The sequence below is a fragment of the Macaca nemestrina genome, chromosome 16 (genome assembly GCF_043159975.1).
Source record: "Macaca nemestrina isolate mMacNem1 chromosome 16, mMacNem.hap1, whole genome shotgun sequence".
Classification (NCBI taxonomy): Eukaryota; Metazoa; Chordata; class Mammalia; order Primates; family Cercopithecidae; genus Macaca; species Macaca nemestrina.
Window position 1 is genome coordinate 44,607,730 of NC_092140.1, and position 27,320 is coordinate 44,635,049.

At 34.8% G+C, this 27,320-nt stretch overlaps 2 long non-coding RNA genes across 3 annotated transcripts; one reads left to right on the forward strand and one right to left on the reverse strand.

Annotated features, from left to right (window-relative positions):
• Positions 1–232: 232 nt before the first annotated feature.
• Positions 233–5,083, reverse strand: LOC139359096 (uncharacterized). Its single transcript, XR_011614748.1, has 3 exons — positions 4,974–5,083; positions 1,842–1,950; positions 233–422 (listed from the first exon to the last, which is right to left on the reverse strand). It is a non-coding gene; the product is annotated as an uncharacterized lncRNA (long non-coding RNA).
• On the forward strand, positions 4,155–27,320 carry LOC105489953 (uncharacterized). Of its 2 annotated transcripts, XR_011614746.1 has the most exons (7): positions 4,155–4,444; positions 8,359–8,525; positions 12,306–12,337; positions 13,611–13,686; positions 17,323–17,439; positions 21,291–21,402; positions 25,557–27,320. It is a non-coding gene; the product is annotated as an uncharacterized lncRNA (long non-coding RNA). The 2 variants fall into 2 exon arrangements; XR_011614747.1 differs by lacking the exon at positions 12,306–12,337.

Sequence of the window (27,320 nt, forward strand, 5' to 3'; positions counted from 1 at the left end):
CAGTAATTATAAAGAAGTTTTGTTTTGTCAAAAATGATTGTGATTTTAAAATAATAAGAAAGATAAACACATGGACAGATATGACAATTCATCTGTATCTGGTTATGAATGAGTTTTTAGAGCAGAATAATTTCTAGTTCAGGGAATTTTTGAGGGAAAAGTAAAGCCAAATCTCAGAGTTAGAGCCACAACTCACAGTTCAACCATAGTTGGAAGTTTATGTGTTTAATAAAATAATCTTTTAAGCATAAAACATATCATCTTTCAGCACAGGAACTGCTCTGCATTCCATTCACTTTTCCAAATTTACTCTCCACCCTTTGGTAGCACGTTCTGTGCGTCAGGAAGCTAAATTTTATGGATAGCATCAATGGAGTCATTGATTTTCTGATTTCCACCTGTATTTGGCCAAAACGAGACACCTGAAAAAGATCAAAGTGAAAGAAGAAAATGAAGTAGAATTAGTAATTTTTTTTCCTTTTAATCCCCAAACTCCTAATTGTCAGTTTTTGCACTACTCTTCATGTTTAGTAGTGACCACCCCTTATTTCTGCTTCTATAGGCCAAGGGATAGTTTCCTGAAGCTATTGTCCATGCTCTAAGTCCATGTTAGTTCCTACATATTTATAAATAGTCCTAATGGGAAATACGAGATCTTTGGATATGACTGTTTATTATTCACAGAGTATCTAAGAATCAATTCCGCATGTCACAATTTTCCATGCGGTGAGATGATAAGAGTCAATTGTTCACCTATTCACACAGCGAGGTTGCGCCACTAAAGGAGATCCCAGAAATTATGAGACTCAGAGCTTATACATTGGGGCTGATGCATTGGCCTGTCCTCCTTTAGGAAAGAAGCCTTTACTCTGGGATGAAAAAAAAAAATAACTTTTTGGAGAAAAGGTGAACGTCTCCCTAAAACATAAGCAAGTTGCTCTGAGAGAGATAAGTATGTAAATATCCAAAAAGAATACACAATCTCTAATTTTCAAGTCATGATTGCCATTAAATTATCCTTCAACAAAGTTGACTAGTGCTCTTATCAGTGTATATATGGAGATTTCTAACTCAACACTCTTTATTCAATTTTTTAGCATTATCTCAAGCTTTTTCCTAGTTGGATCTTGTTTAATACAGCCTGTAAGTAATCAAATTGAGATATGAATACACATAACCTTGCTCCTAAGGTAGTGTTATCAATCATTCTGCTATGTGTATGTTCTGAATCCATAAACGTTATTGCATTGCCTGCAACAAAGAAATTATTTCCTTAAAAATCTTCTATTATACTTTCAAGAGTGTATAATTGAATATTTTCAATGTCTGCACAATAAAATAACCCAGAAAATATTAGTGTGATAAGATAACATATAAATAAATTAGAACAATAGTATAGTTCTTCAATTAAGATGATATTTGTTAAGCATATCATTCCTCTATGACTTCAAAAAAATTGCAGTGAACAAGGAATAAAGACACCTTACTGTTCTCAAATACACTATTTCTGTTTTAGGAGACATTCTTTAGTTCAATGTCCTAAACCTTCACCTAGACTATAATAGGAACACAGACATTTTATTTTCCTAACAAAAATATTTTGGAATTTATTTGTATGTAACTATTAAATAGAAAAGTACAGATTAATAGTTATAAATATAGCATTTTATAGATCAATTTTCCATTTATCTGCCTTTTATAAAATCCTGTCTAGTTTACCCTCTTATTTTTCTTTCCAAGCACACAGAACAAAACCATTTTTTAGCATTACTTTAACTTATTTCGGGACTTTATACCTGGGCTCTGTTCAATTCAATATAGTTGTAATTGATATGACTCACCTACAGACTTGGTCCATTAAAAAAACGTGTTCTATGCTCAAATATTTCTTCAGCCAGGTGTTTAACATGACAGTGTCAGATGGATGGAGACCAAATTTCTAGATCAACACTGGGAGGAGATATACCAAATTGAGTTTCTCCTCAGTTTTGAATTATGATGTAAGACAGACATAAAATTTTATATTCTTAAGCCATTGATATTTGGACTTGTTTTTAAAAAGAGTGACAACTAAATTAACTAAACACCAACCCTTTTTATACCACCCTTTACTGAGCAAAATACAAATATATTGAAAACACCTATAGAGCTATTATAGATACTGGCAAATTAGTTAGGTCAGATATTCCTTCAGTTTCAAAAAATCTCAAAATTCACATCATCATCATCATCATCATCATCATCAATAACATAGTAGGCCTCTCAAATAGTCAAACACCCTACTTAATTCATATTTTCTCTGAGTAAATGAAAAGGACTGAAAAATCCAAGGCTATCACTTGTATGAGTCTAGACAAGTTTATTCAGATCACTTGAGATGAATACTCCAAACTCAATCTAAATAATTCTACTTCAGCCACAGAATTAAATAGCTTATTTTAATATGGTCTATATCTAATTCTTCCTCATCAGTTGATTCCTTCTGATATTCTTTCACATGTGCTTTAATTTGATGCTTCTTTCAGTTTATTACATTAAAATTGAGCTACTAGAAACATAGTAAGAATAAATGCAAATTCCCTTTTCCTTTCATAAGAAATATAATAATTCCCAATTATACAGTAACCATTAAACTAGCACTCTAAAATTTTCTGAACAAGTGAAATAATTACAATTTTCCCTGAGATAGTTAAATATCTGCCAATCCTCAAATACGTGAAATGATAATATTTTAACCAGGAGTGTTTGTTTGTATTTGCTATTCACACACCAAAAAAGATATATCTTAAGAAACTTACAGTGGAATGTTTGTTTACTTTTGCTTTTGTTTTTTATGTAAAGGAGACAGACTTCTAGAAAAGGTAAAACCCTAAAGTGAAACAATTCAGTAAACTATGCGTGCCAATTACAGGAGAAAGAAGTGGATGTGGGACTTTTAGGAGACACGCAAAATATCATCATTAAAATGAAAACATTGAATGTTTATTGATGAAGTTAACATATGTTGTCTGAATCAATGAGCAAGAACTAGACATAAACAAGTGAAAATAGAGTGAAAGAAAATTTAAGAGGCTTTATAGGAAAACTATTTCATGCCAAGATGCTTTACTAGACCATCAAGAGATTTTTCTAAAAGACATGCATTGTCACTATTGAAACCTTTGAAGACAGACAACAGAAGCTCCTCCAAACAGTTCTTCAATATACATCCCTTTGTAAATGCTATTGACAACAGTATTGCTCTGAATAATGTTCTGATGAGATGCTCTGAATCTCCTTGTTTTCCTTTTTCTTTAAAGAGATTATTGGCATTTTACCCACTTTGTAGACACAATTAATTATCCCTCCAAAATAAATGAAGTTAAGTGTGTTTTTATTTTAATGAATGCTCTTAATGTCTTTCCCAATGGTGTGAGAAGTATGGAGAAAAAGTTCTGAGCAAAATAGAAGAGCACAATTTAATTAACACATCTATTTAGTAAAACTGTTTTTAATATTTACATGCAATTTCAAACTATATATTCTTGTTTAGCAATTGTAAACTTCAGTCTATCATTCTTCCCTGGAAATATTTTTAGACCTCAACTTCTATCATTTCTGTGAGGTAAAGTATCTCTGAGCAGATAACTGAGTGAGGGTAAGTGCCAAGCTTATATCTGGGGGAAGAATCCACAAAGAGGTAACAGTAATTTCAGATCTGAAAGTGATATTTGAGGTAGATGCTTGGCCTTTCTGAGAAACTGGAAGAAAAAAGAAATGCCAGAGTGTCTAGAACAAAGTCAATGAGTGGGTGAGTCATAAAACTCACAGAGTCAGATTAGCTATTATTTTCTAGATCTTGGTAAGGACACCAGATTTTATTCTGAGATAGAAATGTTGATAAGATTTGAGTGGAAATACACTGGATTTTGTATGCAAATGTGAGACTGTAGAAAGGCAAGAATGCATGCGAAGAGGGCAGATAAAATGATATAATCCAGAGGAGAGATGCTTCCTGGAACTAAAAGTGATTGTAGTATGTAGAGGACTACGTGCTCACAAACAGGGTGTTCCCCATAAGTCCTGCTCTTGCAAACGAAGCAGGGCGTTCCCGACAAGTCCTGCCCTTGCAAACGAAGCAGGGCGTTCCCAGTAAGTCCTGCTCTTGCAAATGAAGCAGGGCGTTGGGGGCCTGTTTATATGTAAACATCTTGAAAATCCAGAAAGTCAGGGAAAGGTCAGAAAAACAACGATGTGTCTTGTGACTTGGCAACATTCCACAAATGACTGTATAAAATAAAGCGGAGCGCGCCATTCAGGGCGGCCGCCATGTTTGTCTTGTCTTGTGTTGTCTTGTGTGTTCATTCCTTTGTTTAGGAAACACGCGGACCCCAACATCTGGCGCAGCGAGCAGGGTCCGTGGCTCCACGAGAGCAAGGAACCGGAGGGGGAACACCCCAGGCAGGTAAATAAAGAAAGGGGGACCCACGGGAAAATTATGGGGAATTCCCCCTCTCTGGCCTCTGAATATTTGCGGTTACTCCAGGGACTGTTGATGTCTATAGGAGTAGCAGTTAGTTAAGGAACATAAGACTTTGAAGTGATTGTTTGCCCATGTTTAACAACATTGTTATTGGTTTCAATATCAAACCAAAGTGCAGTTAAATCGAAAGGAATGGTTACAAGTGGTTAAAGTCCTGCGTCGAGCTCATCAGTGGGGGCAAACGATGCCTCTGACTTTGTGGACTTTGTGTAATTCCATTACTCAGGCATTAGAGTTACTTGAAACTGACTCGGAGCATGGCGATACTGCCACAGGAGGTGAGGCATCTGAAGGTTTAGAGAGGAATGATCTTAAGAGAGGAACATGTTTATGCCCTGGTTATTGAGGACAAGGAATTGGAAAAAGAGCTAATGCCTCCTTCATCTGAAGGAAATTCTGATTTGCAGCACATTTTAGAGATGTTACAACAGTTGTTAAAATTGCAAAATACCGCTGCTCCTGTTTCTCCTATCTCTCCGCTGAAAGGATTTCCCTTTGCCTCCACCTCCAACCTCTTTGTCTATGTCAGGTCAGGTTTTCTCTGTGCCTCTTCCTCCTGTAGGAGAAAAGAAGGAATAGAAGGGAAAGGGTGATTTCGAGGAATTAGATTTATTAATTTTTGAAAGAAATGAAAGCTGCAATTTCTAATTATGGACCTCAATCACCGTTTGTCCTTGGCCTTCTCGATTCCTTCTCTTCAGAACATATGATGATTCCTATTGACTGGGAAACGTTGGGACAGGCTGTCCTTGATCGTTCGCAATGGCTTCAATTAAAAAGTTAGTGGTGGGAGGAAGCAAGAGTACAAGCTAGAAAAAATGCTACACGAAATCCCCCAGGACCTACTGAAGAGCAGCTTACGGGTTCAGGACAATACGCCACTCTTAATGCTCAGGCAGGCCTAGATGATATTGCTCTCACTCAGATTAAAGCCTTGTTTTTAAAAGCGTGGACTAAGGTTGAAATAGCGGGTAAAACTTCTTTATCTTTTGTAAAGATCCTACAAGGAGCCACAGAGCCATATCCAGATTTTGTAGCCCATCTTCAAGATGCTGTATTAGAGACTGTAGGTTCAGGCCCTGCTGCTAAAATTCTTTTGGATACTCTGGCTTTTGAGAGTGCTAATCCTGAGTGCCAAAAATTGCTGCGTCCTCTAAAAGCTAGTGGGGCTGATTTAGATGAATACATTCGGGCTTGTGCAGGTGTTGGAGGAGCTATTTACAATGCTCAGTTGTTTGCTGGGGCACTTTCTAAGGCTTTAAAAGGCAATTCTAAACAAGGTATATGCTATCAATGTGGGAAACCCGGTCATTTTAAAAAGGAATGCCGGAAAAAATTAGGCTTTTCTGCTCTAAAAGAAAAAAGGTTACCATCTAATATGTGTAAACGATGTGGCAAGGGTCGACATTGGACCAATGAATGCCATTCAAAAACTGATAAAAGTGGGAATGTACTGTCACCCCTCTTGGGAAACGGGAGCCGGGGCCCACAGGCTTGGGGCCCCAACAACTACAATGCAGGCCTACCCTAGTACCCAGTGAGCAGTGGCTTAGAACATCAAGGAATGACCTCGAGTCCTCCTTAAAGACATCTTACCCTACCCCAGTTTCTCAGCTTTATGCTGCCACTAAGCAGAGTGCCGCTGCTGACCTAGCTATTGTCCAGCCTTATACTTTAACTCCTAATAGAGGAATATATAAGTTGGCTACCGGAGTGTGTGGTCCTTTGCCAAAGGGACATGTAGGACTTTTACTAGGTTAAAGTAGCAACGCTATGCGGGGGTTAATGGTGGTCCCAGGAATAATTGATCCTGATTTTACTGATGAAATCCTTATTATGGTACAAGTCTCACAACTTATGAGCCTAGAGGCAGGGGAATGTATTGCATAATTGCTTTTATTGCCTTTTTTTCCTTTCTTATCTGGAGATGTGTCTCGTCAAGGAGGTTTCGGTAGTACTGGGAAAACTGTTTTCTGGGAAACTTTAGTTTCTGATCAAAAATCTTTATGTTCATTGCAAATTAATGGGATACTTTTGAGGGCTTAGTCGACACAGGAGCGGATGTATATAATAATGTTTGGCTCAATGGCCTGATCATTGGAAAAAGAAACAAGTATCGGTTACTCTATCCGACCTAGGTACTGCTTCTATAGTCTACCAAACTGTTGAGCCCCTGAGCTGTGTAGGACCTGAAGGACAACAAGGAAAAGTGTTCTTTTATATTGTATTTGGGGCCGCGATCTTTTACAACAATTTGGTGCCTTTTTAAGCATTCCTCATATTTCTTCAGCTGCCAAAAATATGATATTCAAAATGGGCTACAATCCTTTAAACTCTTAGCCACTGTCCACAAGCCTCAAGCTTTACAATTGAAGTGGAAAACTACAACTCCTGTTTGGGTGGAACAGTGGCCATTATCTAAAGAAAGACTTAAGGCTTTAAAGAATTTAGTTAAGGAACAATTGGCCAAGGGGCATATTGAACCAAGTACTTCTGCATGGAATTCCCCTGTGTTTGTCTTGTCAAAAAAAAAAAAAAAAAAAAAGGAAAAGGGCACTTATTAAATGATCTTAGAGCTGTAAATATTGTATTCAACCTATGGGGACTTTATCCCCTGTAGCAGAAGAAGATTTGTCATTTGTAGAAAATAGAATTAATGAAGCTCACCTTGATTATATTGTACCCAATCTTCCACTTTCATTGTGTCTTTTTCATACTCCCCATTCGCCAAGGGCCGTTTTACACCAAGATAATAATATTCTGGAGTGGCTGTTTTTGGCTAATAAAGCCATTAAGAAAATTCACCCATATATTGATAAATTGGCTGAATTAATTATTAAAGGACGACGTCGAGCTCGTCAGTTGCTTGGTGCTGACCCTGTAAAAATTATTACCCGATTACCTAATCAATACATTGAATCTCTGCTGGAAACTCATGAGGGTTGGCAAGTGGCTTGCGCTGAGTATACTGGTTCTTTTTCTCAGCATTATCCTAGTAGTAAATTGTTTGCTTTTCTGCAACAATATTCTTTACTGCCATATAATCCTATCTCTTACACTCCAGTTAAAGGTCCCAACTTTTTTACTGATGCTTCAAGCAATGGAAAGGCTGGATACTGGACTTAAGACAATTCAAAAATTTCTCACTATCCATTTGAATCAGTCTTTATTATTTGTAACTCTTACTTCCCGCATTGCCCCCCTTTTTATCACTCATATTCATTCTCATTCAGCTTTGCCAGGACCTCGAGGCATTCAACAAAATCACATTTGGCAAATGGATGTAACTTATGTTCCTTCCTTTGGTCGTTTAAAATATGTTCATCATACTATTGATACGTGGTCACATTTCCAGTGGGCTACGCCATTACCCTCTGAAAAGGCTGACTCTGTTATTACTCATTTACTTACTTGCTTTGCAGTTATGGGAGTCCCTGCTGAATTAAAAACTGATAATGCCCCTGCTTATTGCTCTCGCAAATTGGCTGCCTTCCTCTCTTTATACCATATTCATCATTCCACTAGTATTCCATTTAACAGTCAAGGTCAAGCAATTATTGAAAGAGCCAATGCTACCTTAAAATTACAACTTTTAAAGCAAAAAGGGGGAGATGGGCGAGATTCCCCAAAACATCAAATTCTGAAAGCCTTTTTTACTTTAAATTTTCTCAACCATTGGCGCCAATTACAGCAGTCTGCAGTGGTGAAACATTTTCAACAGTCTTTAGAAAAGCCACAAAACAGTAATCTGTGGGTGTATTATCCTTCATTACAAAGGAAATATTTAAAAGAAAAAGTTTTACAATGGGGCTGAGGCTATGCTCTTGTCCGTACAGGTGCCGGAAACCAGTGGTTTCCATCTCGACGGTTGAAACAGTGCCATGGCGAAGAGGAGCCAATCCAAACAGTTCCTGAAGGAATTCCAGGAGCTAAATCTGAGCGCTCAGAGAACATTCACCTTTGGAACTCGTGCGGAGCCCCCGACATGGGGACAACTGAAACAGTTAAGAAGCTAAAGGGGTTGTTCAACAAGCTAGGCAGCCCAAAACCCCACTGACTTTATTCCTGGCTATGCTGGCCGTAGTAAATTGTCAGGTAACAGCTAGAGAATTTACATACTGGGCTTATATTCCTTTTGCACCCTTATATCAAGGTGTGGCCTGGGGAGACAGAGAAGTCCCAGTATTTACTAATGATACTGCTTGGATGCCATCACCTTTTTTAAACCAGGATCCTAAATTAGACACTGGCACAGGAAATAGTTCATATCAATTTGGGGTTAAAGGGTTACCTATATGTCTTGGGGGTAGTCCGCATTGTCTGCATCTTTCTCATGAGGCTTGGGCTGTTCGCTATAACCATAGTCATATCTCTGCCTTTACTATGATTGTTGTGGCTCAAAGTTTCAAGTATAATCATACTGCAGTAGTTAATGAAACTCTGCCAAGTACATTATCTTTATGCCCTATCCCTGATGTGTCCGGAGGTGTTTCCCAACTAGAGTGGACTAGATGTAGAAGTAGTGGGCCACGATTATTGTTAAAAGTAAAAGGGAAGAGTCGTAAATACTTTGTTACAGATTGGAGTGTACATGGAGATTTTCAGACTAAATTCAGCCATGTCAACCTGCGTTGGCATAAGGTAATCACAGCATTTCTGCAGATGGCAATGAAACTATTATTTGGCATGATGGTGGTCTATCACCCCCTTGCCACATTTGGCTAATACCTCACAAATACAAGGTCATATTTGGAAGTTGCTAGCTGCTGGTAAACCAATGTTCACTTTCACGGGAAACATGTCCTTAAATCTTACTAATATTGCTAAACCTTTCCATATATCTTTGCATCAAATATAGTTCTAGATATGTTATTGCATGTGTAAGAAAGCCTTACTTGTTGCTGACAGGAATTTTTAAATGGGATAATAATACAGAGGTAGTTAACTGTACAAACAATTGTACATTCTTAAGTTGTATAAATACTACTTGGTGGAATAATAATTGGAATGAGTCTCATTCCGATTTATATATACTAAGAGCCAGAAAGAAACCTGGCTACCTGTAAACTTAACATGTACTTGGAGTGAATCTGCTGAGGTTACTCAAATTTATAAGGTTATGGAAGATCTTGTCCAACGCAGTCGGAGAATGGTTGGAATCGTCGTGACCACGGTGATAGGACTTGTAGTAATTGCTTCCACTGCCGCTGTTGCTGGATTAGCTCTACACCAGCATATACAAAATGCAGAATTTGTGCAACAATGGCATGAACAATCACATTTGTTGTGGCAGCAGAAACGAGACATAGATGCTTATTTGACTGAACGAGTAGATAATCTGGAACAAGTGGTTTCTTGGTTGGGAGATCAGCTAACAGTGTTGAATACCCGAGCTTTGTTGAAATGTGATTGGAACACTACCCAATTTTGTATTACTCCTGTTCCTTTTGACAGCACTATACATAATTGGACTGAGATAAAGAGACTTTTAATTGGTCATAATAATCTTTCCCTAGAAATACAAGAATTAACACAGAATATTTCTGAAACATTTTGCAATCAGTTACCGTTGCTGACTGGTGCAGATTTGATGACTGGTATTGCACAAAGTTTGACGTTTTTGAACCCTATGAGTCCTGTAAAAAATTTTGCTGACCTCTGTTTCTAGTAATGTATTGATTGTTGTTCTTGCCTTTGTCATTTTTCACAGTCTGCTGGAGATGGTGCCAAAGGGCAAACACCGAATCCCAACGAGCCCAACATGTAATGATGGTTTTAAAAGAAATTCAAACTTGTAAATAAGGAAAGGGGAAATGTAGAGGACTACATGCTCACAAACAGGGTGTTCCCCATAAGTCCTGCTCTCGCAAACGAAGCAGGGCATTCCCGACAAGTCCTGCCCTTGCAAACGAAGCAGGGCGTTCCCAATAAGTCCTGCTCTTGCAAACGAAGCAGGGCATTGGGGGCCTGTTTATATGTAAACATCTTGAAAATCCAGAAAGTCAGGGAAAGGTCAGAAAAACAACGATGTGTCTTGTGACTTGGCAACATTCCACAAATGACTGTATAAAATAAAGCGGAGCGCGCCATTTGGGGCGGCCGCCATGTTTGTCTTGTCTTGTGTTGTCTTGTGTGTTCATTCCTTTGTTTAGGAAACACGCGGACCCCAACAGTAGTAAATGTAGAGTAAGAAATGGTCGATAGATAGATAGATAGATAGATAGATAGATAGATAGATAGATAGACAGAGAGATAGCAAGAGAGAAAAACAGAGAGAGAGGGCCATACATACATACATATATGTATATATATCTACCCCAGCATCCCAAAGTGCTGAGCTTATAGGTATGAGCAACCATGCCCAGTCTGACAACTTGGTTTTGAGTAGAGAAATCAAGCGACACTAAAGAGTATAAGAAAATGTATTGAGGATATAAGATATTTTGTTGCTGACAGAGTGCTAGATCTCTATCTAGAGATACATCCAAATCTGTTGCTAGAGTTCTAGATCTCCATCTAGAGATAAATTTGACAGAGATAGATCCACAGGGATCAGTGGAAAGTCTGGTGTTAACTCTGTAGGATGAGACAACGAGCCAAATCAAGAGGTATAGCTAGCTGCATAGAGAGGAGAATTTTTTAGGTCAATTGGGGCTTGATAGGGCTAATCACCATAGTATCTAGGAAAGACATGCTTAATCGGTTAACATTGTTTTCTTTCTTGGCAGTAATATCTTTGGCAGTGTTTAGTAAGGACACAGTGAGCTATGGAGAAAGGGGAAGAATGTTGAGTTCTAAGAGCCCATTTTTCAGTGTTGAGGAGTATGATATAGTAAGGTTGAGGTTTTGTTCAAAATCAGAAGGTAAAAAATCATTAAATTTCAAAAAAATGTGAAAACAATTTCAGGTAACGATATAATTAGGAAATAACAGTAGCTATATGTCAAATTTGAATATATTGATATTACTTATTTTGCTTTATTATGTTATTCTTGCAATACTACTCCAAAGTAGCAGCCTACGTATTTCTCCTTTTTCCTCTGTTTTCACCCATTCCTTTTGTTTCATCAGCCTTTGAGTTCCTATTGTGTGCTAAGTCCATCGCAAGACCAATTAGGACATAAATTGCAGCAAATTTTTACTTTTTCTTAAGCTATTATTCTCCTGGCAAAAATAAATTAACATGAACCAGATATTCTAGATAGCTTATAGTACTAGTAATCTGAAGAGGTATACTACACATGGAAGAAAGAACATGAATCCAGTATTAATTTGGTTGAAGAGAACCAAATAAAACTTGATCTGCCTGGGCAGTGGAAAATAGGTCACACCTAAATCGGTTTATGTTGGGTAATTAGGGGCTACAAAGGTAAACTGAAGCCGATGAAAGGGAGAAAAGTAACTTATCCAATTTTACTGCAGTCAAAACACATCTGTAAAGAAACTTCTTGTAGAGCTTTGTCTTTGAGAAATAGATTTGCAGAAAATGGTCACACTGCATTTTTTTCTGTAATGATTTTGCTTTCTTGTGGGTTAGTATTCCAGCTAGTGTGCTTGTATTGTGAATCCCTCCCAAACTTGTTGCTACTGTTAGTTCTGCAAAATTATCATGGTTTTAATGGACACAAGAAATGAGGAAAATCAAAGCAATCTCTCTTCTGTCCTACATTCAGAGCAATGTGGTTTTGCACTATTAGGCCCAAAGCAAAAAATGGGCACTTCTACAATTTTACAAACTAAAGTTAGCAAAGGTAATTATATCTGTCATTTCTTTTAATTTTAGCTTTGAGGGAACTGAAAGCTGAACAGCACTAAGTAAGTTGTCTATGTAGGCACAACTTTTTAGCCTAACTTTAGTATGATCCTTACAAAAGCAAAAATGTATTGAGGGTTACTAAGTGCTAATCACTGGGCTCTATATAATAGTTACCATTTAAGTATTAAATGTATCTTCCATTATACTACACTAACAAACAAATTGCATTAATGCATGTTTGTTCTAATAAAATAGAAATTCATGCATTTGGAAGCAATTTTAAAATACCAAAATATTAAAAAAGAACAGGTCAGGAATTTCTTTCTCTTTTGATGTAATATAATGATCTATAAGAGCAAAATCAATTTTAAAGTTTGATACAAAATTGAGTGGAAGATTTTATAAAGTCAACATAAAGGCCATGAAAATTTTATCTTAAATATACTTTAATTTATAAATTTGTTGTTCATGTTAATTAGTAGCAGGCTGCAAAATATTGTTAATTCCTGAAAATTTAATTTGCCACAATTCTAAGTTACTTTGGAAAATAAAGGAAGGTCATTTTAACTAACCTTTAATGTTACAATGCCTCTTGAAAGAATGTTTACCTTCCAAACATTGAAATCAAATTGGATGGTTTAACCTATCTTTGTTAAATTTAATACCACCTACATCTAATTTGCATATGTTATTTTCACCTTTAATTTTAAACAGTAGCTAAGTAACACAGCCTGAGACAATGCAATTGACATTTATTATATTACAGTTTAATCTCTAATTTGCTCTTCTTTCTAAATCATATTTTTACATAGATTGTTAATGGTTAACTATTTTCACATCTATTCTAAGGTTCTAAGGTACATGTAGACATTTATTAATCATTTTCAAATCATCAGATTTTTGTTTTATTCCTCTATCTTGCTTGTTATTTCTTGCTTTACATATTTTTGTTCCTATTTTTATCATTTTATCTTACTTATTTGATTTTATTCTGTTACTCAAGCTTCTTCAGCTCAACCGTTAACTCATCTTTAATACTTGTTCTTAGTTTTTAATACAGGTTTAAACAGGTGACATTGTGTCACTCAGGTTGTTTTCGTAGTATTTTAATTGCCTTTACATTTTAATTATTTTGTAATTTCTTTGTATTTTATTTAGCACAAATGATTTTCACACTATATTTTTACTTTTAAGATATATGTTTTTAAATAATCATTTATTTATTTCTAATTTAATTGCATTTACTGCTAGAGATAATAATCTTTTATGGATTTTTTGGAGGCTTCCCTCAAGAACTAATACAGATTTGACTTTTTTTTTTTTTTTTTTAAGACTGAGTCTCGTTCTGTCACCCAGGCTGGAGTGCTGTGGAGTCACATTGAACTTTTTAAAGTATTCTACTTGTGAGGTAAATCTTGTGGGTTTTTTTGTTTGTTTTTTTATATTTTATTTTGTGTTTCATTAATGTTACATACTACATCATGAATATGTCATGTAAAATGTTGACTGGGTCAAACATAAAACACAAACATTTAGATCAATAATTTTGTATAAATATAAATGGATATTTATAAAACTCCATAATAAATATTTTATAGATATATAAGTATCTCTAGTGATATATATCACAGAAGTGTCCAAAATAAGAACAGGAATTTTATGTGTATGAGTTTCTGTTGATACCCTACCATTTAAAGAGAAAACTACCTTCCGTATCTCTCTCTCTTCTGCCTCTTTCTTTTTACACACACACACACACACGTGCGTGCGCGCGCACACACACACACATACACATATACACACACATACACACACATGAGTGAGTCTACATATGGATATAAAAGAAAATAAGATTAGCAAACAGACAAAAATACAACAGGGCATTATATGCGCTATGAGAATCTATTAAGCATTACCTGTATTCTTTGCAAATGAGGGACCAAAAACTCAGAGATGTGAAGAAAAATTCAAAGCTACCTAGACAAGTATTTAAAGAAGTATTCCAATGTTCATAGTTTTAATTTTACATCATATTTTATAGGATCCACTAATACTTTAACAACACTGTAATCTATGTTTTGTTTTTAAAATGATGTGGTAGTTCCTATATATATTTGCATTCGTATCTGTGTAAATTGCAGCTCAGAAAATTTGACATGGCTATTCCATGTCAATTGGATTCCATGTCAATTCCATGTCAATTGAATGAAGAGAGGCTTCATTCAATTTTCTTCCAACAAATTGTTTTAGCATTATACAATGTTAAGTGAAAGGACTCTTTTGATATTGTGAACCGGAACAACAGGGGTGAAATTGATAACTGTAGTCAGTATTCATTTCGCCAAAATGTATGATGACCTAAGCTCCCTAGTATAATGCCAAATCAAGATGAAAGGTGCTAAGTATTAGACTCTGGGAAACACTGATACTTGGCAACATTTTAGAATATTTTTAGTGATTATTTCCCTTGGAAGCAATACAAGTAGCTATTGCTCACATAAAATTAAACAATAATTTTAAAACTTTACTATCTCATAATCTTTGTAGTAATCTCCATATTATCCAAAAGAGCAAAAATAACGACTAGGAAAGCTTACTAAATTTCCCTATATCTCAAGACTAGTTAGTGAAAGGGCAATTTTTAAAAACACTTATGGTTCCCAGGCTTGGGTTCAGAGCGTCTTTATAGTAATACTGTGCTATACAAGTAACTACTTTTACAAATTTTAGGACTCTAACACAGAACTCAATTAATAAGTCTTAATATAATTCACTTGTTATATAAATTATGCTCAGTTTCCAAATACACTTGGCATTCGTATTGGTATCTGACATCAAAAAATTTATTTCCCAAAAGTATGTAATTCCATTTATCTTTTCTTTTTACCTGATTTTATTGGAAAGTAAAATTTAACAAGGAGTCTGTGGTCCAGACTCACAATATCTAAAGTGTTATTTCACGTAATAGTGCATAATGCTAAGACAAATTGCCAGCAGAAAAATGAATCTTTTCTGAACAAATTCAAGACCTTAAAATTTTTTGAAAAAAAATTGCCAGTTTAAACACTTTGTTTACCATAGACATTTTATTTATAGAAATATTCAGGAGTTATGTAGTTACATTTTATTTACTGCTTGATACTGCTACAAACCATTACTGTAATTGAAAAGTATTTAATTTTAATTACCATCTTTTCACATTTAAAATATATACAGTATCAATATGACAATTATTTACTAGTAAAATTATTGTGGACAAGTGTGAATATGTTAGTTAAAATATAATATTGTGAATATTAATAATAGAACAAAGACTAACATTCCTCCAAATTAGCAACCAAAAAAGGTCACTTTTTTAAGTTACAAATTAGTAAATATTAAAAATAATAGATTTTATTCTAGTAATTATGTAACCCAGTATTTAGACTTAGAAATTATGAAGCACATATTTAAACTCTATTGTTGTTTATAGTAGAAAATACTCAAGCTTTCTTGAAATATGTTTTTGAGCATTATAAATTCCATTATGGTACCACAAATAATTGTTGAAAAATTATAATTATCTTTTTACCTTAAATATTTATAGATTATTTAAATTGATTTCAATAAATAATAATAACATTTAAGTTCAATGTTAGTTGAAATTGAAGTAAAAAAGATAAAAATTCTTCATAAACCTCATTAGGGATTCCTTTCCATATAAGCTATAATTTTAAGAGCTATTTGGAACTTAAGTTCTTTAATTTATAATTTAATATTTTTAAATGCTGAATGATCAATTTGTGCTGATTTTAAAATTTTAATATAAAATATTTAATATTTTGATGTTTAATATTAATGCACAAAGTAGCTCTACGTGTCTACATTCAGTATGTTTATTGTTTAACACGTTATATGATCACATTTAAAAAATAAACCCGTTGGACTTCTTCCCCACATTATTCCCAAACTTCTAAAATGCAAACGCTGAAATTATGCATTCCATTAAACAGTATAAATAATCTTCCGCCTAGAGGAATATTATTATCTACATTTTTAAATAAAATAGCACTCAAATGTTAGAAAGTTTTGTCACAAAGTGCCACTTCAACGTCAATAGTGGATACACATAAATGGTAAGAGGTTTTGCTGTATACATGGCTTAAAAATACCAGTGAATCACCAAAAACTCTTTGTCTTTGCACATATATTTTGGTGAATATGATGACATGTATATGCATCTTTATCAAAATATCTAAAAGAAAACATAGAAAGTGCTAACATTTCATGGAAATCTCCCCTTTAATCACTATGAGCAAGGAAATGTTTCCTTTCTTTGTTTCTGCTAGGTTTCCTTTTTTCCAGCTGAGTTGGCAAATTTTTCTTCTGTTCATTTCAAATTATCAGAAGTTTGTTAAAATTATCAACCTGGTATGAGGCCGAATTTAATGTATTTTTTTGGTTGTTGAGGGGGAGAATTATTTTATTTTACTGTTTTAAGTCACCGCAAGCTTTGAAATACTGGAATGAAGGAAGCTGGAAGGTATGTTAAGGACCTGCTAATTGTAAGGTCAGAGATATGAAGGAATAATAACTATAAATTGTGATATCTTGAAAATTAAACAGAGAAAGAAAGAACAAAAACACATTACCTCACTTTTTCCATATTAGTAATATTGCAAGGGCTTTTTTGTTTGTTTGTTTGTTTGTTTTTCTGTTTTACCTACAGGGAAAGGGAAGGATATAGTATAGACTTATTGTAATATCTTCATCATTAGTCTCTCTGTTCTCTGATATGAGCAACTGAATTTTTCATAACTCAAGTCAAAGGTAATGAAAAAGCAGTGTCTAGAAAATTCCCCTAATTATGACACCTTCCCTGCCCACTTTCAAAATGTTTGCTGATCTTAAACTTCTCTTCTGCATAAATCTGCATCTGAAAGTCAGTTTTTAATTTGCCAGGTGGTCAGTTTGAAGCCACACAGTTGGCTATTTGACCTTTTGATCAAGCACATCAATGTTCATATATTCTAATTAAGTAAATTTTATTATTATCATGTTTTAGCATGCCTTCTGCTCAACTGCTTTCAATTGTCTACGCTGCTGTACATGTCACTGAACTAATCTGCTATTTCCTAGAAGACCATAAACTTTACTGGAGCCTGGTGCAGACGACTCAAGAGTAAGGACTAACATATTTATTTACAAAGTACTGAATCCACCTCAGTCTTTTACTCTCAAACAATAGACTGCTTTGCAGTAGTGTTATTTGCCTTTGAGAAAAACAAAAACTGTAACTTTTAATCATTTATCTGACTTTCTTCACTTAGTTTTTTTACTTAAGCTCCATTTAGTAACTTAAACAATTTAAATTCAATATTTTAAAATCTAATTTTGTAATTGGAAAAACTTTTTTTTTTTCTTTTCTTTTTTTGCTAAGGTCTCTCACTGTGTCACTCAAGCTAGAGTGCAGTGGTGCAATCTCGTGGAGGGGTGGGTGAGGTGGGAGGATCACTTGATTTCTAGAGGGCAAGTGATCCTCCCACCTCAGTCTCCCAAGTAGCTGGGACTGCAAGCATGTACCACCACATCTGGCTAATTTTTATATTTTTTTCTAGAGAAGAGGTTTTGCCTTGTGCGCAAGCTGATCTCAAATTCCTGGGCTCAAAGAGAGCCACCCACCTCGGCCTCCCAACGTGCTGGTACTACAGGCATTAGCCACCATGCCCAGACACAAAAAACAATTTTCCAATCAGGAAATGAGTATGTGTAATTGTATACGGAGAGCTTTATACCAATATTATGCATTAATTTAGATAGACAAGTACTAGTATTTGGTTTCTAATAAATTAGAAATCCAGTGTGCTATAGATATATCTTGCATTTCAAAGTTATTTTTTCCTAACGTGCTTTGAATTGACACTTACAAACAATGAGCAGTATTTATATAAATCCTATTAAACATCTCAAAGTCAATATAGCATATAATAATAATAAAGGCAGCAACAATTCTAAATAATAATAGCAAAGAATTGCCACAGTGCTTACTCTGTATCATGCAGTCACCTATGTATTACATATGTCAGCAATGTGTATACATACACACGCATACACACACATGCATATATATACACACATACACACACACATATATATATAGCTTTGTATTACTTTGCAATGTATTCTTGTGGGCTTTTTAAAGTCAATGAGAAAACATTGATCAGTAAAAACAAAATCATTTTCTAAAACTAACATGCAACTCATCAAAACAGTGTTTTGAGTATTACAAAAGCAAAAACATAATTTGAAAACAGTTAAATATCATGGATTATATTTTTATGAAAATATTTTAAGTCTTTATCTACCAGAGGGCTTTATTTTTCAAAGAAGATCAATGGTTAAATATAAAGATACTTAATTCTTATATATGTTTGCTTATTTTATGTAGGTTAGTATGTATCTGATTAAACTTACTTATATTTTTCATATTCATCCCACCACCATCCAAAGGACACAGAGGAAATAAAATCATCAAGATGGAGGTCACTGCAATTATGCACCATGACTTCAACCATTATGACACCATTTCACAGTAAAAGCATTCTCTTGTTCCAGGAGAAAGATATCTCCCCGATACTATAACACTTTCAGCCTAGAGAAACTACACAGAAGCAAGATAAGACTTCACGGAAGAAGTTTTGTGTACTTCTTGGCCATCACACTACCATAAAGTAGAGGAGAGATCAGTTTCTGTCCTCCTCTCCCACTTCACCTGTCAAATATCTTAAGAGTGAATTTATCCGGCCGGGCGCGGTGGCTCACGCCTGTAATCCCAGCATTTTGGGAGGCCAAGGCGGGCGGATCACAAGGTCAGGAGATCGAGACCACGGTGAAACGCCGTCTCTACTAAAAATACAAAATATTAGCCGGGCGCGGTTGTGGGCGCCTGTAGTCCCAGCTACTGGGGAAGCTGTGGCAGGAGAATGGCGTGAACCCGGGAGGCGGAGCTTGCAGTGAGCTGAGATCCGGCCACTGCACTCCAGCCTGGGTGACAGCGGGAGACTCCGTCTAAAAAAAAAAAAAAAAAAAAAAAAAGTGAATTTATCCATACCTAAGTTTTTGATTATCTTAATTACTCCCAGAGGGTCAAGCTCTCAATCATTTTTATCCAGAGTCTCATTACTCTACTATTTCATATTGCTTAATCTGACCCAATTTCCCAACTTTCTTTGCCCTACACTACATTCTAGAATTAATTGCTTTATTTTTTAACAATAAAATGTTTTTATTTTTAAATTATTTTATCCTTCATGATTACTCTGAATGTTTCTAGTGGAGGCTCAAGATCTGATGATTTATTTATCCTGTAACGCTCTCAATTGGAGAATATTTTTTTCTCTCTTTAAATCATATACTCCAGAGCTTGCAGGTGAGGTATGTATCTTCCTTGTTTTCATTGCCATTTCCATCTTACTTATCCTAAACATCCTTTTGGGAACACAGCTCCTTTGAGTTAGCTCTTTGATGATCTCCCAACATTTCCTCCTCAGTTTTTGATATCTTTATCAACTGGTCCTTTCCTACCACTACTATTTCTCTATTTCTGAAGGAACACATACTTTCCATTTCACATTTTGGCCTCACACATGTAACCTTTTGACTTTGGATGTCAGCCTACTCCATTTCAACCCTATTTCACAGTCATATTCTTCTGAGCAACCTATTTTATGACCATAGACACCTATCCTTTCAGGTTACCTATTGTATTATCTTCACTCCTACAAATACCCCGTGTCATTTAGCCTTTTGCTTTTTTGACCCTCACCACTTACTAAACCATCAATAAAGTGCTTCATATTCTGACTTTTCTCTTTACTTAAGATTGAATCAATTATCTTTCATTAAGATCACTCTCTTGGGCTGGGCGCAGTGATTCGCATCTGTAATCCCAGCATTTTGAGAGGCCGTGGTGGGCAGATCACCTGAGGCCAGGAGTTCAAGACCATCCTGGCTAACATGATGAAACCCCGCCTTTACTAAAATACAAAAAATTAGCTGGGCGTGGTGGGGTGCACCTGTAATTCCAGCTACTTGGGAGGCTTAGTTGTGAGAATCTCTTCAATCCAGGAGACAGAAGTTGCAGTGAGCCGAGATCACGCCACTGCACTCCAGCCTGGGTGATAGAGTGAAACTCCATCTCAAAAAATAAATAAATAAATAAATAAATAAATAAATAAATAAATAAAATAAAATACTCTCTTGGAAATACAGTAATCGCATTTTTCTACTTCTCTGTCCCACTCACTTGGCAAAACCCCAACACTAGTCAGCCCAACTCTCTGTAGCTGAAATTCATTGGAAAAAAAATGACAAATCTGATGAATCTACTTTTAAAGTTATGGACACAGATCTCAAACAAACACTCCATACCAATCTGGCTGTCTAAAAATGGCATTATTTAAATTACTGCATTACACATTTCCTCCATGTTCAAAATTCTTCTCTTTCCATCCCCTGTTAATAAAACTCTGAAAACCAAAACACAACCCAGAGTCCTTTAAGCAGATATTTTATTGAAAAATGGTAAATAGAATCAATCTGACAGGAATTTTCTGTTCTACCACATCCAAATGCCAACTGCCTAAATCTTCGCTTTGTCATCATTTATAACGGAAGTTCATCCCAGACTCATTAGTGACTTATTTTTACCTTAAATGATACGTAAAACTGTTCTCCGACATTGACCCCAGGAAAGTTTTATAGTATGCTAAAGGCAGCGCAAAGCAGAAACACTAACGGGAAGAGTTATATGACTCGTGAAAAATGACTAGCAGTTTATCAATCAGGTGAAGGAAAAAGGGCATTCTAAACGTAAAATCCAAAGTTCTGAAAATGAAAGAGAAAGAGTTTGTTTAAGAAACAAAGTTAGTTGTTATGCCTTGGTAGATTAAAATGTGTGTGTCTGCATGTGTGTGTGTGTGTGGAGAAGGGCTGTGTGGGAGAAACTTTTAACCAAGTTTTTTTCTGTTGCAGATTTAAGATGCAGCCAAAATGTTTAATTTTGCCAGGAGAAGAAAGCTATACCAGGAAAAAAGTGGCTACCTCTACAGAGAACTAGTTCTTCTCTGGCATCATCCAATTCTAGGTATTAAGCCTGAGTGACCCATGCATGTCCTACACCAGGGGTCCTCAACCTCGGGGTAGCAGACACATACCAGTCTTGGTCTGTCAGGAACTGGGCCGCACAGCAGGAGGTGAGGGCGGGCAAGTCGTTATGACTGCCTGAACTCCAGCTCTTGTCAGACCATCAGCGCATTAGATTCTCATGGGAGCGTCAATCCTGTGTGAACTGGACATGTGAGGGATCTAGGTTGCTCACCTTTTACGATAATCTAACTAATGCCTCGTGATCTTGTTACCGATGGGGGGATGTCCAGGTTCTTGGCATCTTGAACAAAGAACTGGACAAAACGCACAAACAAAGCAAGGAAAGAAGGAAGCAACAAAAGTAGATATTTAATGAAAATGAAAGTATTCTACAGTGTAGGAGTGGGCCCTAGCATATGAGCTCAAGGGCCCCTTCACGGAACTTGTGGGGGTGTAAATATCCTCTAGAGGTTTCCATTGGTTAATTGGTGTACTTCCGCTGGAGAGGACATTTCCTGTGATAGCTGAAGTGTGAGTGAGCCTTATGTTTCCTACCTCCAGACCCTGTTTTCCTGCCTCAGTCTGAGGAGGAAGTTTCATCCCAAAACAATGCCCCAGACTCGTGAAAAAAATTGTCATCCAGGAAGCCTGTTCATTATGCCAAAATAGTTGGGGAGCATTGTTGTACACCATCCTCGATGATAAAGACCCTCTTAGCACCTCTGGCTTTCTTTCATGCCAGCTGGCTAATTGTCTTTTAAATATTCAAAGAAAATAGATTAGGATATCATTTTTATTTTACAAGAAGACTCCTTTGCCTCCATGTAAAGGTTTCAATATCTGTTTATGAAAGGTAAGAAGACAATTGGTCTTTGGCAAGGAAAAAAAAAAAACATTTATTTCCTATAAAATGGGAAATAGATGCTTTTAAATTAATACTACTAGTAATATGTAAATTAATATCTAATTTAGCTACCAGATTTAATGCTGAATTATAGCATTTATGTGAATTCATATATGTGAATTATAACATTTAATCTGCACAAGACTTCAGGTATAAACTGTTTATATATATATATATATATATATATATATATATATATATATATATAAAACTGTGGCTAACAAGAGCAAAATGACTGGGCTATGCCTTACTGTTTAACTTAGTTAAGAATTGAGAAGATAATTTTTAACCAAGTCAGCTGTCTCTGAAGGCCATGCTGTAGAACAACTGCACATGGCCTCCACCAGAAAAAGGAGTAATTAGCAATTTAGACAGAAGTTTTTCTCATTGGGTAGCGTGCATAAAGATCAGTTTCAGTAAATATTCTACTACATTTATATATTTTAATAAAATATATTTAGATATGATTCAGAATATGAGCCAAAAATTATGAATTCTATTATTCAATATAATTGAAAGTTCTAATTGATACAGTTTCTCTATGTCCTATCTCTTCATATCATTAAACAATTATTCAAATAATCAAGTTATTATTGACACATACAACCAACCAATGAAAAAGGGTAACACAATACAATTAGGTAAACTCGTTTGTGCACATGTGTTGTTGATTGACAAAAATTTTATGGAGCTATTAATTAATAAATGCTCAGCTGTGAAACACAAAATATCTATACATTTTCTAACCAACTCCCTGTAGAACACTCAATTTGCCTTACTGGGGATGTGGAAATTATGAGGAATATTATGTTTGTTACAGTCATTTCAGGTCTTATAAAGATAAGTTGCTCTTAAAGACTGATTGCTTTAGAATTATCAATACTTCTGATTTAGAACATACATACACAAGTACACATACAGACACACACACACGATTATTATAGTTACATGTTGCTGCTAACGTGTTATCCCAAAATTTGTGACTTAACAACTTTTATGATGCTCCTGATTTGTGGACCAGGAGGGATCCAGGCAAAGTTTGGCAGGCAATTCTTCTACTTTACCTGCTCCACATGCTTTACTGAAGTGGCCTGGTCATGTTTAGCTGGCAGCTTGGCTAGGCCGGAAGTTCCAAAGAGGCTGTACTCATATGTCTCCCACATTGGTATGGATACCTGGAGGCTGGGATCAGCTGAGCTGCTTTCTCTGTCAATTATTTGCAGAGTTTTCCTATGCGGTCTCACAAATAACAAAGTAGAACTTCTTACATAGCCTTTCAGACTTTTAAGAGGAAGTGTTCCATGAAAGAGGAACCTGAAGATCCCCTTATCTGGGCCTGGAAGCTGTAGCAGGATGACTTCTGCCACTTGGTATCAGTAAAAGCAGTCCCAGTCTTTGTCTAGATTCCTAGCAAGGTGAAAGACCCGTTTCTCTGTCTTAATTGACATAATTTTATGTATTTACTGTGTACAATATGAAGTTTTCAAGTATGGATGCTTTGTGGGATGGTTAAATCTAGCTAATGAGCAAATGTATAATCTCACATAGTTATTACTTTTGTGACGAGAACACTTAACATCCACTCTTTTTGTATTTTTCAAAAATACAACATATTATTTTTAACCAGTCACCACACTGTATTATATATCTCTTCAACTTATTCTTACTATCTCACTAAAATATATGTGCTTTGGCCAATATCACCCGTATCCCTCTTCCTAAAAGCCCCAGGCTCTGATCACCATTTTATTCTCTATTTTTATGGGATCGACTTTCCATCTCTTGATGGGTATTTAAAAGAAGGTAGAGCTATCTTTAATTCACCAAAATAAACAAGAAGCTGACTAACAAATTAGTAGTAAGATATAGTTTATATTATATTTTTATTAAATATATTTCCATCTTGTTTTTAATCAATAGAATCTGAGCATAAATATATGTATATAATTATATATCAAAGCATACACTTTTCTTAAATTATATTAAATATCCTCGTTGCATACAAGAAAGAGCGTTTTTATTTGTCATTGTAGGTTTGAGTCATTTGGCTGTGACATAATTTTGAAAATCATGACTTTTATATAAAATTATTAATTTTATACATTATTTCGAGAAAATTAGATTCATGCATCTATCAAATTATTTTGTTTTTGGAAGCATAATTTTATTTAAATTAAGTTTCTATTCATATGTCTTGGTAAATTCAGATTTTCAAAGCACATTGGTATTTTATAATAATACAATTTTTGGCTCTAATAATGATATTTAACTTTGCATTATTTCTAAAACCTTCATAAGGTCTTCAGTGAAATCATTTGTAGTAGCCTCAAAAATACAGCTATATCCTTCTTCCTCTAATTTTGTAAAGGAAGGAAATTATTTAGTTATCAAACAAAAGCAATGGAAGCTTCCGTAAATCATTTCAATTTATAGGCATCTTTTGACATTTATAAAGCAAAAATATCTGCTGACAGCAGACCAGAATTACTTTATTCTGAGTGGTAAAATTAGCATTCAGTCCAGTAAATGGAAATTTTAGTTACAATTCATTAATATGTTCTTAAGCATTTTTTTTAAACAACTATCTATGTACAAGAGAGACAGCATCAGCTCCTGACAGCTGTCCTCTCTATGCTTTCCGTAAACAGAAAATGAAGCAACATCCCACTCATTCTCTCTGGAAAGACAGCTTTCAGAGCTTTATGCAAATAACATGACCCTCTAGCTGTGGCACATTCTTCAAAAAGACACCTACCTTCAAAAGTGACAGCAAGTAATAATGTGACAAACGAGCATGCAGCCTGTACGTGTGCCACATATATCACCTAGAATCCTTGGATGTGATAAAATTAACGTGACCTCTACTGCCAAGGACATTATAATCAATGCAACAATGTGGCACAGGAAAAGCAGAAATCGTGGGGGCTATGTGCTCATTCAGTAGACGTTTAAATAAAGCTTTTTAAAGTCAATTGGCCTTTTTATTTTATTTTACTTTATTTTTTTGGCAGAGATACATTGACTAATAGAATTTCCATTGTCTTTATTACAAGAAGATGGCACCATATTTGCTGATAGTTGGGAACAAAGATAGGTTACATATGATACACTTGAGTAATTAGAGTGTAGGTAGGTAATATAAAACTTCAATGAATATTGATATTGAGATTAAAGATCTTGGCTTAATGTTAGTGTAGCCTGCTCTACGTTTTGCTTTGTTTTACAATTGATTTTTTTCCCTTTTACAGAGAGAAGACAAACGATGCATCTTTTTCTTTTTTATTGATGAGAGAATTATGCAAATAAGTATAATAAAATATTTCCAACTGGCTTTGCAAAATAGATAATGTATAAATGAATTGTTTTCAGTGTACCCACACAGGAGTGCAATACACACCCCATGAGAGCGTTATTGTATCTTAATTGTAGCAATCAAATTTAAGAAAAAACCATAGGGCACTTTTAAAATCTGTCTTGACAGGTTTCTGGCAAAAATTAAAACATCCTAAACAAAAATAATCTTTGTGGTGTCAAGCTGAGACTAGGCCACCAACTGATACAGACATCAGAATGCTGCAAAAGTAGATTTAGATGATTGCTTATAATTATTTTGGAGCCACTGAACAGGATCATATATTTTAATAATTTATATTCAGTGTTCATAGTTATTTAAGATTGTGGAAAATAAGTAAGAACTAACAAACAATATGATTACATGTCTACTGATAAGGTTGGGAAAAAAGTAAATTGAGTTCATCATATATAAAAATATATTCATAATAGAAATGAAAAGCATTTGATCCCGGCTTCAAAATAGTACATATTTTCTCAGTATAACCATATTTTTTATGTTAAACGTATACATGTAGTAATTATATATGTTGAAAATATTCATGTAGTAATAAACAAAAAAAAGGCATAAGATGTAATTATTGTTCAAATATGACATCCCATGTTAGAAGAAGTTATATACACACTCAGAAAATAAGTTAGTAGCTTAGAAATAAATTCTTAATAGTAAAGACCATTTAAAGGCCAAATGGTCTTTGCTATTATAAATTTCAAAAAAACGAACTATAAAGTTCTCCTTTATTTCACAAAGAAACTCGTCTCTTCAAGTGTTTCCAATTACACATAACAAAAGGTTTAGGCATAGTAAGGAGATTTGCTCACTTTATAATCCTATGTGCATTTATAAAGCTATAAGCTATTTCAAAGATTAAGAAGCATACAAAATTGTGGCTGTTTCCTCAATATTAGATTTAATATGTATTGAATCTGGTATTTTTAGTTTATTATTAATTTATATTCATTTTTATCAAAGTTATGCCTGTGAAATGAGTAAAGACAAATAGTTCTTCATAGCTGACTTGGAGAAAAGTAGTCCTCTGCTTCCTTTCAGTCACGTGTTCTGAGTGCCCCAGAGGCAAACACTTTTGATTATGTTCGTTGTTCAATTTGGCATTAACTGTTTGTCCCTAAATAATATGTTTATAATTTCTAGATTGGTGCAAACATAATTGCAATTTTTACCATTAAATATAATTTCAAAAACCACAATTACTTTTACACCAACCTAATACTTCTTTATCTTTCAGTATTAGCCAATTTTCAATTATTTGTAGTTTGGGTATAAAGATTTATTTCTCATTTCACAGCAATTCTGAAACATATTCATGGAGCCCTGCTATATCTTCCCATTAAAATTGTATTATAAATTTTATACAATCAGTATTTAATTTTAAAGGGTTATGTAGACACTAGTCACAAATGATTATGATTCACTATGTAAGCACTGTTCTACAATTGAATGCTAGTACATTTATTTGTATTCTTTAACATAAAATCATTTTTATTTTAATGCTTATTTAGCTTACTATGTATTTTTTTCTTTTTTTTTTTTTTAGTACATGGATGGTAGTTTTGGTAGAGATATTGCAAGCATGAAAGGCAAATTCATATCCTGAGTAAATGTATATTCCAATAAAAATAAATAGCTGTGCCTTCCCTGA